Source organism: Hibiscus syriacus, unplaced genomic scaffold, assembly GCF_006381635.1.
Source record: "Hibiscus syriacus cultivar Baekdansim isolate YM2019G1 unplaced genomic scaffold, ASM638163v2 tig00112443_pilon, whole genome shotgun sequence".
Taxonomy (NCBI): domain Eukaryota; kingdom Viridiplantae; phylum Streptophyta; class Magnoliopsida; order Malvales; family Malvaceae; genus Hibiscus; species Hibiscus syriacus.
Window position 1 is genome coordinate 1,304,119 of NW_024063332.1, and position 12,533 is coordinate 1,316,651.

Consider the following 12,533-nt stretch of genomic DNA (forward strand, 5'->3'; position numbering starts at 1 on the left):
ATTTTTGGTTATAAACGCAGATCAGTTCATCTTTTAATTGATGTTTTCTTAAAAACTCTTTTAAAAGATAATTTTTAGGTATTCGACCTACCTAACCCAAAAGGCCGATGGCGACTCCCAAATTATTTATTATTCACATTATTTTTCCCGTCAAGTATAAAAAAAATCGTGCCCGGACGAAAAACGGTTACGACAGCTTGGCAACTCCGCTGGGGATGTTCAAACTTTTAAAATCAATTATAAATTGTCTCTAATAAATTAAAAATTCATATATTTAATTTATAATTCTTTCTTTTCAAATTTTTTATATATACTTATTATTTTTATAGTATTTATATATATTATTTCATTTTATTTGCAAGTATTTTCATTATTTATTTTTCTGTCAGAGGTTTAAATATTTCTCCTCACACACAACACTTGCATTGCATAACATAAAGCTCTATAATTGAGTTTGTCCCTTTTAAGTGGGAGTGAAAACGACGTTTTCGTGAGAATTTATTCTCCGTGTCAGACCTAGCAAGTAACTTTCGGGGTTCATATGCTCTATGTTTTCGTGAGAATTTATTCTCCGTGTCAGGCATAGAGAAATGTGTCCCCTCGAATTGAACTCGATCCACTAAAGTCTGTAATGGACTAGGATTGAGGGTTTGATAGCCCAAGGGGGCATCAACAAGGACAGTTCGAGTACCTTTACTTCTAGAACTAAAAACCCTGCATATAATGAACCCTAGAAATTCTTCTGATCTAATACAATACTGAACCTCTGTTCATAGTATACACAAAGGAGAAATAAGCTCTAGCTTTTAATTTATTTTATTTCCTTTTCTTTTTCCTGAATAAATGCATGAGAACTAGAAATTATGCGGTTAGGATAAATTTTCCAAACAAAGTATGGAACTAGAAAGCATGAGGTTAAGATTTATACCTTGATAGATAGATTTTTTCCATTAGTTGGTACTGGCTATTCTATTTTTTCTTATTTTTTTCATGCATGTTACATTGCTCTAATCTGTTCATATTGATTCCTTTTGTTTACATTGCATGATCATGGTATAACCAAAAGGTGTTTACTTGAAAGGTTGTTCATCATATTGGAAAGAAATCATAAATGGACAAAAAGTTCTATGATCAAACAAAATATGATGCGGCCAAGAAAAGACATCCCGAGGGAACTCCGAGGATAGAAGAAAGCTATGCACCTAGAGATCATGTGTCCATTAAGGAGCAAAAAGAGATACGAGAAATAAGAGAGCAGATGTCCAAGATGATGGATAGAATATCTGTTTTGGCCAAAAGAGAAGAGATTCCTGCACATAAAGAGAGAAAACTTAATGAACATAATCCTGCAATCTCAAATATGCAAGGGACTTATGATCCTAATCAATTGGAGAAGTTACAGACAATCATCATCCGTATTCACAAGTCATTTAGAGATACCAAAGAAATGATGACAATTGTAAAAGCTCTTAGAGAAGAGAAGAAATCATGTAACCTGAAATCATCGAAGTTTAGTATGCTCCCGATATCTAAAACTCATGTTCAATCCAAGACAAAAGGTGGTTCTCATGTTGATGCTATATCTATATCATATAAAGAGTTGTATGAAAAGTTACTTGAAGCACGAGAAGTGGCTCCATATTACATAAAAACATTCCAACCTCCGTATCCAAATTGGTATGACATCAATGTTCATTGTGAATATCATGCCGGAGCTCAAGGACATACCATCAAGAATTGTCTTGCCTTCAAACGTCGAGTCCAAAGTCTTTTGGATCATGGAACCTTACAATTTATGGTAAATGATCGACCTAGTTTGATAACCAAAGGTTCTGCTAGATTAATACCAAAAGTCTTCAAAGGTAAGGGTATCAATAGGAGCGCCCAGAAAGAAGAAGATTTACTGAGGTTCGAGGCTCAAATACGTCATTTAAAGATGGAAAACAATAAATTGAGCACCAAAATGGAAACCATGCAGGAAGATTTCCAGAAGATCAATCAAACTTTTCGAAATGATGGCATAGGAAACACCTCAGAAGATTGAATAACAGGGGTCACCAAACTGAAAAAGAGTTGCAACATACATGAAGATCTTGTCCAAAAACTTTTTGAACACAAAGGTTATCTCACAAGGGAAAATGAGCAACTCCGAGAATTGACACAGGAGATGAAAGAACACCAGAATGTCATGGAAGAAGCTGCAGTCCAGACAAGCAATATGGCTCATAAGCTGATAAACTAACTTGGTTTTAGAGAAGAAAATAAGAAAGTTATTCCCTATATGTAAAGTTTTATTGAAGTTAGGACTGAAAGTTGTCACCTATATGTAAAAGTTTTGTTTAATGCACGGAGACTTTTGTGTTCAATGAAATTTGTTCTAAGATGATCACTCTTGAGTAACACCTTTTCATATATGCATTTTCATTTTCCATCTTTGCATTTTTCATTTTGCATTCATACTTTTATGTTTGCCTTTTAATTGCACATTTTGCATTCTTATTTTTCCATTTATGCATTTTTCACATTTTTTATGTACTTTAATTATAAAAACATGTAAATAATTCATGAAAGGCTCTGTAACAGTAAAAACCAAGACCATTCATTCATATTACTTTACTATCATCATGAAAACAATGGAGCAATCTTATAAGGGACTACAAGACCAGTGGCCAGAACAATTGATAGGGTTACCTCGGGGTACAAGGAAAGAAGCGTCAGATTCAGTACCAGATGGATCAGATCAAATTATTCAGGGAATGGAATATGATAAAGAAGAGATAACTGCTAAAGAGAAATCGTGCCATCAGATTGAAGAGTCGAGAAAGATAACATACCCTGGGGTATCCCACTCAAACCCAAAGAATAGCCTCATTAATTATCCACAATATGAGGAGAGAGTCAAGAGGACAAAGAAAGCAATCAGAAACATGAAAGATGTTAGTGCCCACCACAAAGAATTAGAAGCAAGAGAGCTCAGCTTGGTTCCAGATTTGATTATTCCCCATGAATTCAAAATGCATGATTTTGAGAAATATGATGGCACCAGTTGTCCCTTAATCCATTTGAGAATGTTTTGCAGAAAAATGGAAGGATATTTGAGTTCTGATGATCTATTAATTCACTCTTTCCATGATAGTCTTGTTGGCCCAACAGTAGTCTGGTACAATCAGTTGACCCAAGAACAGATCAAGAGATGGATAGGTCTAGCTAATGCATTTTTGGGACAATATCGGTATGTTAAAGGCTTAGCTCTAACACGTATGGATCTTAGAAGAGTAAAGAAGAAAACCAATGAAAGATTTCAAGAATATGCCCTAACATGGAGAGGAGTGGCAGCACAAGTTCAACCTCCCATGTTAGAAGAAGAGATATCACATATGTTTCGGGATTCCATTCCCGCTCCTTTCTGCGAGTTAATGCAAACAAATCCGATGAAGGAATTCAAGAATCTTATGACAAGTGAAGATTTAATTGAGAATATAATCAGTGAAGAAAACTCAAAAGTCATCCAAGAGCCCGACTGATCAGAAAACAAAAGCTGATGATGTGTATGTCGCATCCAGAATCCCCGCAACTGCAAAAGAAAAAGAGCAAATAACTGTTCGGATCGACCAAAGAAAGTCATGCGATCAAGAAAAACTTTGGAAGTGTTCCAAACTTCCATTTTAGATTTGTATCCTCATTTGGTTAAAGGTCAATACATCACACCAAGACCAACTAAAGTGACATCAAACCCTTCTGCTCATAGCTATGATCAAGATAGTGTTTGTAATTTCCACTTAGGGGTATCTGGGCATTCTATTGGCAATTGTAGGCCACTGTTGAAAGAAATAGAGATGCTTGTTGACAAGGGAGTCTTGACACAAGAAATGATCAATAAATGGGGGGCAAATGAGGACAATGACCCTGATCCTTACATACCCAACATTAGAGAAGTAATGAAGCATGATGCATAAACAAGTGGAAGTTTTATCTACCACTGTAGTACTTTCTATTTTCAGCATCTTGTTTGAACTTTTTTTTTGTTCCTTTCTCCACCTTTTGTGCAATAAATAAATGTGTATTGTTTTTATGGTTATGAGCAATGAATCAAGTTTTAACCTTAAGATTATTGAGTATCAAGTAGATTAAATATTCTTTTAATTTTTCAAGAGTTATAGATCTATTGGCAAGTGGTAAAATTATATCTTCCATATCTCATTCAACGCCAATTACTCGACCCTTACCAAAACCAAATCCTGACACTACATTTATCTAAGACTCTGAAGTAATGTCTCCACCTGTTTTTGAGACACCTACTACATATGTTTACCTTTTCGGGTAGGGTTAATTGATGATACTACCTTCCACCATATACATGACTTTAAGAGTCACACATTTATCCTTCCAAACACAAAACCATCATAAACCAAAAGACCTCAAAAGAACCAAACTTTCAATTATCCGTGAATTTTACTGCAAGAAGAGACGAGATGAGGTATCATGGACCAACTCATTGATGATAATTTCGAGTGATTAGGGCATACTCAAAGAAGAAGGGGAAAGTGATTGATTGAAATAAATATATCATGCATTAATTACATTTTTCATGTAAGTAAAATTAATCTTGAATATTCATCCCCCTGGAGATATCTCTTTTTACAAGGACTTCTATGCATGAGATGACTAAACTTCGCGCACAGATCAAGCACGCCAACTCAGTGTCATATCACCCAAAGATGAATGGGACATTTGCAAGAGCAAATAAGAACCTTAAGAGAATCATTACAAAGACCACTGAAGCTTACAAGGATTGGCACGATAAGCTACCTTTTGCCTTATATGCATATTGAATTACTGTGCGAACATCTACTGGGGCAACACCTTATTGTTTAGTCTATGGGATGGAAGTAGTATTACCAATTGAACTTGAGATCCCATCATTTTGTATCCTAAAGTAGGAAAAATTGGAGAAGACTGAATGTATCCAAGCTCTATTTGATCAATTAAACCTTATTGATGAGAATCAATTGAAAGCTATTTACCATGAGCAAATGCATAACAAATGGATGATGAAAGGTCATGAACAGAAAGTACATCCGAGAGAGTTCTAAGAGTGTGATCTAATATTGCCTTTACATAAAAATTTCTATGGGAAATGAATGCCTAATTGGGAAGGGACCTATGTTGTAAAAAAGGGGCCTTTTCTCGAGAAGCGTTGATCTTGGCAAAAATGGATGGGAAAGTTCTGAAAAACCAAATAAACTTGGATTCTATCAATAGATATTATGCTTGAGAGAAAAAGGACAAAAGGAAAAGGAGACGCTCAAAGAAATTGAAGTCTTTTACTCATCCAGCAAAGGAAGAAGAAAAAAAAAGATGAAAAAGGAAAAATGAGAAAAAAGAAAAAGAAAAAAAAGGAAAAATGGAGAAATTGAATCAAGATAGGTGATTCATGGAGCCTCAAGTTACAAGGTTGATCAAGTACAAACAAGAAGAGCAAGAAATGCTGAAGATATGAAAAAAATGGAAATGAATCCAAAATTTGGCAGTCTAGAGGGATCTAGATGATAGAAAAATCCCCAACAAAGCAGATCCAAGTCAAGCAAAGCAAAATTGAAGGCATCCAATTAAGAGAGACTATCTTCAGAATTCATTCCGCCTCTAAAGATTGATTTTTATTTGCAAAAATTGGTTTTTAAAATCTTTAATGCATGATATAAAAAATGATAAAAGGGGGGGTTCAAGATGTAAATTTTTAAATAACATCTTGAAACCAAAGGAGGATTCGTGTTGAAAACCTGAAAAGGAGGCTCGAATATTGAATGGTGCAATAACGACATAAGAGACGATTTTAAGCTCTTAAATGAAGCACCGCACATCCCAAAGACGTTCCTGAGATTTTGGAAACGAGAACCATCTTTACAAGATGAGTATAACAACCTTTTCTTCAAGTTAGTGGAAGCTGAAGCGACGTACTGAACCAACTTGAAAGAACCTACTTTACTAAAATCAACCTACACCTCAAATCAGTCAATAATTTTGACACTTGCCATAAGACTATGATTTTTGAATGATTTAAAAGTTTAGTTGATTTATTGGATATTCATTAAACTTATTGTTTATGATTTGATTATATTGTGAACCTGAAAGGGCTAATACTTTGCAAAATTCTTTCATTCTTCAATAAAGAAAGGAGAAAAAAAACATTTTCAAACAGGACAGTCTCAAATGAGGAAGGTCCTTGAAGTAATTGTTGCCTAATCTACCTCTATTGTAGAAAGAAATACCAGAATGATGAAACACTTCACATTTTTGAAGGCAAGTGGTCCAAGAAGCCAAAAAGTCTGGAGAATTGAACTTGTGACACTCTCTTATGACATTATTAGCAGTTCATCAAGAAAGATTATCGTTTATCTCATGCTGAGGGCGATAAGCATCACCAGACATATTATTTTCCCCAACTATCAATTCATGTTCTCTAGAAGATTACATCATAGAGCCATGAACAATTCATTACCTGCACTCTGGTTATACCGTGATGCTGGCTCAAGTCTTGATACATCATTACTACTTCTTCTATGTCGATCACTTTCTTTATCAATATGATATTCATTATGTCCTTCAAAAGATTGCTGAATTTGAATTTGAGGACTTATGGTACAGAATAAGAAATTGGAACAGAATCTACCCTTATAGGCCTTTTATATAGGAACATTGGTTACAGGATTCCAAAAGTTGAAGATGACCAGTTTTACTGTCAACTAAACCGTTCCATGATTCGAAAAGAGTGGGATATATTGGAGTAAAAGAAGAGACAGTGGTCATAGCAGTCATTGCAAGAAAATGCACCAACAAAAATCTTTTAGTTCATCCTGATGATGTTTATTTCTTCCAGTAAGGTTGTTACGCTGGATGCCACTGACAACAAGGTCGAATTCGAAAAATCTACTCATCAATTGCTCTAACCGATCATCATTCAGTTCTTGCACATCTGTTTTCAAATATATGCCAAGACAGTAGAAGGCAACCTCTGCATCACTGATCCCAGAAAAAAGACAGGACATGGATATCACCGGAGAACATATCTCTAGCAGCTCCTCGTGTATGGTTTTTAGGGAAACCTAGAAGTATTTCCACATCATCAGGTTCAAGTGGAACAATTTTATTCCTTCCAACCCATACCAGATTCCATTTTCGGCACTCGTCAAGAACATACTTTTAGACACTCGAAGGTGACTCATCGTCATAAGTTTCAAGAGCCTTACAGATCATTTCTGTCGATTTGGCACTTCCTGTACATGTTTGTAAACAGTTCAACTTTATCCCAGGAAGGTCACCACTTTATTGTCAATAGAAAAGAATCATGTATGGTGCGTGGAGAAAACAACATAAGAGGAAATATGTTCTCAATTGGCAGATTATGAATATAGCCCCTTTTCAGTGTAGCAGTATTAAAATGCCTCGAATCTACAAATTCTGGCTCTACATCGAATAAGTACTGTGATATTCCAGTCCAAACATTAACTGGAGCAAGTGCCATGTTCTCGTAGTAGAAATAAGGAGCCCTAATAGCATCTTCTGGAAGTGTTCTTTGAGTTATCTGATCTGGTTTGGTATGAACCTCAAAACCAATCATTGGATTTGAAAGATGAATTTGCTCATAGTAGAAATAATAAGACCCAATAGCATCTTATGGAATTGTTCTTTGAGTTATCTGATCTGGTTTGGTATGAACCCCAAAACCAATCATCGGATTTGAAAGATGAATTTGCTCATAGTAGAAATAAGGAGACCCAATAGCATCTTCTGGAAATGTTCTTTGAGTTATCTGATCTGGTTCGGTAGAAACCCCAGAACCAATCATTGGAATTGAAAGATGAACTGCATGATCATCTTCATTAAGAAGTTTCTTTTCAAGCTTCCTCTGCTGCTTCCTTTTCAAAAATCATAGCCCAAGTTTTGCCTTTGCTTGTAATTGGGGTCATTGCATAATGAATTCCTATCTTCTACTGAAAGAAGTGCGTCAGCAGCCTTAGCTATTTGATCAGCACATATAAAATCTGTCAATTCTGCAATCGATGAATCTGGACCACATTTCTCCATGGTTATTGAAGTCTTAGCCTCTGAGTATCCCATTTTCGTCAAGTATAATAGTTTATTCTCCTCATCATAATCAGAATTCAGGATTTTCTCGGTATCAGAAGAACTATCAAATATCTGTGAAATCATCCTGAAAGATCGCTTCATAATCAGATGAGTTGTTATCAGAATCAACATGTTGCATGGGTGTGGATTTTTGATAAACCTGTACCACTGTATATGTAATCTTGCTATTGCATCAGATTATTGTTTGCATAAATTGGTTTCTCTCCCACAAAAAAATATATTCCAGAAATAGCCTTCACTGAAAGATGATAAGCCACTATGTCAGCCTGGAACGGATTACCAAGCTATTTTTTACTACTCTGTCTGACAAAATCCCGCCAGATACAGAAAATGGTCACCTCATTCAGAAGACACATATCTCAGACGTTTCTGTCAGAATGATTGAATACATCTTAAGTTTGTGATAACATGAAGAGAATTCCTCCAGTTACCTGATAACACTGCTGTTTAGTGACACCAGAATGAGAGTATTCAAGATAAACAGATTTGGAGCACGAATAAAGCCACAAGTACCTACAACAGTTCATTGTCAAAATTGGACCTTGTGGAGATCATGACATTTCAGTCAAACAGACATTGAGAGTGAATCAGACAGATCTAGAGGGACATCTTGAGGGCCCATTTCAACCAGAAATAGAATATTAGAGCATTCTTGGAGGCTCATCTCAACAATAAGTAATGTTGAGCACACTTTTAACATCTGTATCAGCAATTGTTGGGGCATGCTGAAGGCCCATATCATCATGTGTCAAGATCATTGACTTGAACAAATATTTCCAATAAGACATAAAGATATGAAGAATGAAAATGGTGAAACAGTAACAGTTGAGCTAACCATACATAATTGCTTCGTTCATCAGGCAGTTGCATTAGGGTCCTGTTGTTGAACAAATATCTACTCAGCAAGTATGGTTTCAAATACCTAACCTTTTTAACCATGTGTCACATGACAATGTGTTCTTTATTAAGCTACACCATGGTTGCATGGATAAATTTGGTCCCCATGCAGACCGTTCGATCCAGGATTCAGTTCCTCAAGATCTAGACTTTGAATTTTGCATTCCGTGTGTTGGTGATGATTGGAAATATTTCTTTGAGATTCCTGGCAGTTAGTTTCAACCATAATGTTGAGATTATGAAGTTGTTTTTCACATCAGTTGGTGCTTACTTGATGACATTGAAAAGGGAGACTCGACTCTCACTTATTACTGTTATTCCCGTTGTTATTGGGATCATCATTGCTAGCCAGGGTGAACTGAGTTTTCATCTATTTTGGTTTTATCATGGGTGTTTCATCCCTAGCGGCAAGAATTTCATGAACCTCTTTCTGTATATGGCCCCTATAGCTGATGTGTTTCTAATTCCTACAACGCTCATTACAGAAGAAAACGTGATCAATATCACACTTGCCCTTGCCTGAGATGATATCGAGATCAGTTGGTATCTTTTATTCAACTCGACACTAGCATATATCGTGAATTTGACCAACTTTTTGGTCTTACCAACATCTCACTTGTATCCCCACTGAGTTTTGTTCTCAAGTGATCTTGTGATATCATACAAAAACTTTGAACACTAGGCAAAGAGCTTCAATAATTGAGAAATCTGAGCAGAAGCCACAGAAAAGGATGAATGTGTTGTCAAATGCTTTACGAACATCTGAGCAGAAGCCACAGAAAAGGATGAATGTGTTGTCAAGTGTTTTACATCTCGACAGAAACCACAGGAAAAGATGAATGCACTGTCAAATGTTTTACAAACCTGCTATTCTGATACTGAACCAATGTTGTGATCATATGGTTTCCAGTTATTGATCCAAGATGAAGTCTGTCTTCTTCAACCCCAAGATTAAAAGTGAGATATGATGAAAATTTCTTTCCACAGAAGGAGAGCTGAAATTTTAACAACAAGAAACTAGTGGTACCAACTAAGGTTGAACTACAGGTTGTTGTTAAGCATCTCGACATGATATGGTCCAAGTTGCCTTATTCGAGATCTGATTTAAATATGGGGACATGAAAGGAATTGAGATAAATTCTCCTTATGATGTATTTCAAGAGTCAAAGATGAGATTCTCTTTTTAAAGATGATAGATTCTCTTTTCAAAGATGAAAGCTTTATGGGATTTATACATAAGTCCAAGCAAATAAAGTTGGTTTTATCCAAGACAAAATGGGGCATCAGGGTCATAATTTTGACTACAACAAGAGTTCCACAAAGGAAACATTTCTTCTAAGACTTAAATGAAGTTAAGAAGACGCCAAGATACAAGTTGATCAGATGATTCTGCAGAAATGAAAGCTTGATAGCATAAGTTTCTACATTGATATCCAGAGGTAACCCTGGCAATAAATGATGAATTGAAGGAAGACCAAGTTCACCACTTTGAAGTCAAATGAAGATTGCATCAACATTCATGCATTCATAAGAATATAATTTACACAATAGAAAATGCATTACATTGATACATCTGAGTGCATTCAAACATGAAGTTTTACAGATCTTCGGAAGAACAAGAAGATTCATGGTAAAAAATACCTTACACAAAAAAGGTATTCAAAACCACAAATACATGAATCATGCAAACATTTAAAGAAGAGATGGATGCAATCCACAAAAATGAGCATTATCTTGAGATTGGGGCATTTTACCCAATCAACATGTTATTTTGAAAAATAATGAGAAAACGATTTCCATAGTTTCTCATTCAATCTTTTCTAAAAATGAAATTGCTGAAAAGTAAGAAAACGATTTCCTTAGTTTTTTTACTTAGTAAACTATTTCCCACATCTGTAAGTCCTGCAGTGCATGATGTTTCTAAAAAGCCTTCGGGAGCTTTTTGATATTGTTATTTTGAAAAAATAATGAGAAAACGATTTCCATAGTTTCTCATTTTATCTTTTTCTAAAATGAAATTGTTGAAAAGTAAGAAAACGATTTCCTTAGTTTTTTTACTTATTAAACTATTTCCTACATCTGTAAGTCCTGCAGTGCATGATGTTTCCAAAAAGCCTTCGGGAGCTTTTTGATGTTTTCAAAGCCTTAGGGTCATCTGTAAGTCCTGCAGTGCATGATGTTTTAAGACCTCTGGAATGATGTTTTCAACATTTCAGTTTTACTCAAAAGAAGTCAAATGAAAAATTATTGTTTTTCATCTTTGCTCTATTCTTGTTAAAACAAGAATGAGCAAAGAGGGGCAGCTGTAAACATCAATTTTTCATTTTTCTTAAATTATTATTAAAATTATTATTTATTATTATTATTATTTATTATTATTACAAGCCCAAATCGAAGGCCCAATCAACCGGCCCAGACTAAAATGAAACCCTAAACATTTAGGGTTTCAGCTAGGGTTTCTAACCCTAGCGCCGCAGCCGTCTCTCCAGCTGCCAGAGACCATTACCGACGGTCAGCTGCCAGATGCTCGAACCCGCTACAGCCACGAAGCCGCCGCCTCGCAAGAAGCCTCCAGAAGCCAGCTGCCCCCCACACGTCGCGGCTATGGGGTGAGTCACCACATAGCTCGGTGACTCACCGAACTTCCCCCTCTGGACCGGTCCGAGCATGGCTCCGTGGTGGCTATAAAAGCCACCTGATCCTGCAAAACGAGAGAAGAAAAAAGAACCGGAGAAAAACAGAAACAAGAGCAAAAAAAATATACCAAAGATCCCAGTCAACAACAACGAAGCAACCAGAAAAAAAAATCGAGAGAAAAGAGAGGAGAAACCCTTACGGAGGAAGCAGAACCACCGGAGAACACCAAACATCGCTGAAGTATCGAAAATACCTAAGGTATTTTCTTAGATCTAGGAAATTCCAGGGACTTTTGGGGAAAATAGATGCCGGATTCGGCCTTAGAACGGTGAGATTTATATCCTATGGTATTTTAAAAAAATTTCGACCACCGTTGACTGTGGCCGGCGGCGGTGTTCGGCGTCGGAGTGCGGCTTCCGATCGGAGACCGTGTTCCCTCCGGTGAGGGAAATAATAGAGAGAAGGGAGAGAATTTTCTTCTTTCTCAGCTAGAGAGAGAAGAGAAATGAGAGCTGGCCCGAAGGGCCAGCCGTTTGGGGTATTTTATACCCGATACAAAACGGCGTCGTTTCATGATGAAACGGTGCGTTTTGAGAAGAGGGTAAACCCTGTCCGCATTGCTCCAAGTTTGTAATCATTACAATTTAGTCACTGAAATTGATTTTTGATTATTTTAGTTTAGTCTTATAATTTTATTTTATTTTAATTTAGTCCTTACCTGTATTATACATATATTTAGGTTAAATGCCTTATTTAGTCCTTCATAATTTTTATAATTTAACCTGAATTAATTAAATAAGGTTAAATTACATTATTAGCATTAAGTTTTTTATTAATTCGAATTATTCCCT